Here is a 3,809-nt window from a genome sequence, read left to right on the forward strand (position 1 = left end):
ATTTTGAGATAAGGTAGAGAAAATAACAGATAAACTATAAAGTTTCACTGAAAAAAAAAAAAAACGTTTGAAATGCATTTAGGAGGATTTAGGGATTACACAAAGGAAATGACTTTTTGTATGTGAAAGAAATGTAATATTAAGTGAAAGACTGCCAAATTTCATGAAGATATACCCACTATATAAAGAGTTATAAGTATTAAATCTATAAAGACTTTAAACAAGTACAAAAAGGTCACATGGTCGATCAAATTGACCGAGCCCATATTGAAAATATTTATGGGATTTAAGCAATGGAAGTCACATGGTGTTAGACCAAGACTATTTGAGATAAGAAAGATGTGTCTATCCAAACTTCTCAATCATAACTGTAACTCAGTGAACTGTGTAGGTCCTGGCATTACAATGTTATACAAAATTATCTTCAAGTAACAGATTATTAATGATGATTTATTAATACAATCACTTGTTCACTACAATTTATTCACCAAATCTGAAAGAAAACCTATTTCTTTCTAAACACCACTTCATACAATAGTTATAAGGAAAATATATCACACTGATGTACAGCCCTCTTCAATTTCAGGACTTTTATATATATATATATATAATCCAAACTTAAGAATTTTACATTTATCTTTTCTTACTCTTTCTATTAACTTCCGAGCTTCAAGCAAATCCCTTTTGTCCTTGATTTCACTTGATGCAACCCATGTTTTAATCTGATCTCGTAACCTCTGCAATCAACAAAAATACATTAGAATCAAATTAGTTTAGGTAATAACATAAACAACAAATAAATGCAGATACAGAGTATAAATCCTGAAAATACAAATATGTTGAGCACATATGAATCTCATCAATAACATTGACAAAGTGTTTGGTGCTACATATGGTACATAATTTGAAATTCCAATTGTACAACAAATGCTTCTTTTTTTGGATTGTACATGCAAATAATTCTAAAGAATTGCTTGTGAAAATGTTGGTGTTCTACTATTCATGAAAAAGTTGTAATAATAACCAATTGATAAAATTTGTGAAACACAGTATATGGTTTGTTGAATAAGTCAGTTTAATCTTGTGTAACCTACTGGATGCAGAGCTGTTTGGGGGCATTAAAGAAACATTTTTTATATAGTTCCACTAATTGGCCAGCTCTACCTGAGCACTCATAACAAACTACTCCTGTTTTAAAGTCGTATTTGAATAACTCTCCAAACATAGGTTAAATACTTTTACTGTATGACTATTATATAAATATGCATTTACTGCAATTTTCAAACTCACCTGAAGCTTCTTAAAAAATACGTTAATTTTATTATACAATCATTACATAAAAATTCACTTATGCAATGATCAAACACACCTGAAGCTTTTTTAAAAATACATTAAAATACTTTTACTGTACAACCATTATATAAATATGCACTTACTACAATAATCAAACCCACCTGAAGCTTCTTAAAAAATACATTACTTTTATTATACAATCATTATATAGAAATGCACTCAATGCAATGAGTGAACTCACCTGAAACTTCTGAAAAAATACATTAAAATACTTTTACTAAACAATCTTTATATAAAAATGTACTTATGGAATGGTCAAACTCACCTGAAGTTTCTTAATCTCCTTTTTGAGATCTGCTTCATATTTTTCTTTCTGGTTGCTGTTACCTGCACTTTGAACCTACATATGTTTAAAGGTTATTAGACATACCAATACTCAACAAAAAATCATGCATGGCAATAAGATGTGTGCCAACAAGTTATATGAACTCATAGCTATTTCAATATTTTGTTTACAAATCCTCAAGGTGTTTCTTTTGCCCATCTCCTTTAGTTTTTTTCATTTATCAATGAAATCTTTTTTAAATTGGCTATTCTTTTAAAGTTTGATGTGTCTTAAGAAATGAACTGTATTGTGACTGTAAGTTCTCTTACTGCAAATATTTTTTGGGATTCTGTAGTATTTTCATGGTCCTACCAAAGATATTACATAGATAAAAATTCATACAATTCTTGGTCCTATCATATTGTGGATTAAACTCATTTTCAATCCATGTGTAGATATGTTCAACAAATCTTTGTTACTGTCATAGTTAATGTTCTTTCTCTTTATGTTGCTAATCCTTCACCCACCCACCCCATTCCCTTAATATATCATTTTCAAACTGATCTTGAATCTATGCAATTCCTTGTATATGTTCCTAAAGTACTGAAGCCATATTCTAGTTACTTTTTCTAACATTTTTATCACAACTGACAATTGTCTAAAAATAATAACCAAATGAAATAAATATTGTTACTATGCTTACAGCAATTAAATCTTTTTTTATACCTTTATAGATAGAAATCTAGCATACACTAATTTTCACTTTGACATTGATCATTACTTCAAAATCCTCAAACCTGTATGACTTATTAGTATTTCATATTTTTGCTTGTTGGAAAATGAAATCATTATTCCTGTTTTGATAACAAAATTATTTTAACAGAGATTAATTTTGATAATTTTTCCTTCCACTGAAATGATCAAATTTCTGATAGAAAGTTATTAAGCCAATTCTATTATTCAATGAACTTTAATGCAGGTAACTTTATGACAGTGAATAAGGACATATGAAAAAACAAAAATACCAGTCATAAAAATGGCTACTTTCTTTTGTAACGTAATTGGAAACACACTACAGAAATTTACATAAAATGTTACACTGTTTCTGTATTTTTGTTATAGATCAAGCAGAAGGGTACACATGCCCTCCAACAATGGATTTTTCTTGGAAAGCAAGTTAATGACATTCTTTGTGGTAAAGTAGTAGTAGTAGTTAGTACTGGTTTGCTTTGTATGGATCAACAAGACAATCACGTGGTAAAAATGTGGGAAATTTTAGCTGGCTGAAATCAGAATCTAATCTACAGTGGTTGCTTTGGTCATATGCTACTGAACTCAGCAAAGCAGAATAGGCTTATATATATATATATATATATGATTATTTGCCTAGTCTACATTTGGTACATATACTGAATACCAATTCTTGAATTTTTAGATTAAAGTACACTGAATGATTACTGGATTCAATGAACATACAATGATGTTACCTGATTGTTACTTGGAATTGAAAAAAAAATGCAAAAAATGTTTATTTATACTTGTATATATGTATCATATTGTTTGAACTTTCATGATAAGAAAGAATACAAATAATGATCATTGGATACAGAAAAAAAGGAACATTTACTGCAAGACAGTTAAAAGGAAGTAAAAACAACACATTACTCTTCCTTATAATTAAGTATCTACGACAATACTTGGAATCAAAGGAATAAAACTAATTCTTTATTGCATTTATGTCAACATATATATATATATACCAAATTTTAGCGATTTGCAACCTTCCGTAGCTAGGACTGTGGTCATGCAGTAGCTAGGACTGTGGTAATGTAGTAGCTAGGACTGTGGTAATGCAGTAGCTAGGACTGTGGTAATGTAGTAGCTAGGACTGTGGTAATGTAGTAGCTAGGACTGTGGTAATGCAGCTAGGACTGTGGTAATGTAGTAGCTAGGACTGTGGTAATGCAGTAGCTAGGACTGTGGTAATGCAGTAGCTAGGACTGTGGTAATGCAGCTAGGACTGTGGTAATGCAGTAGCTAGGACTGTGGTAATGCAGTAGCTAGGACTGTGGTAATGCAGTAGCTAGGACTGTGGTAATGCAGTCTAGGACTGTGGTAATGTAGCTAGGACTGTGGTAATACAAACTATCACTATTATTTCAGTATTCTGTATGGACTCTTACTTCACATT

At 30.5% G+C, this 3,809-nt stretch overlaps 1 pseudogene; it reads right to left on the minus strand.

Moving 5' to 3' along the window:
- Positions 1–1,750, minus strand: part of LOC106469595 — a 100,506-nt pseudogene extending 98,756 nt beyond the window's left edge.
- Between the last annotated feature and the right edge of the window lie 2,059 nt (positions 1,751–3,809).

This window comes from Limulus polyphemus, unplaced genomic scaffold (assembly GCF_000517525.1).
Source record: "Limulus polyphemus unplaced genomic scaffold, Limulus_polyphemus-2.1.2 Scaffold3564, whole genome shotgun sequence".
Taxonomy (NCBI): domain Eukaryota; kingdom Metazoa; phylum Arthropoda; class Merostomata; order Xiphosura; family Limulidae; genus Limulus; species Limulus polyphemus.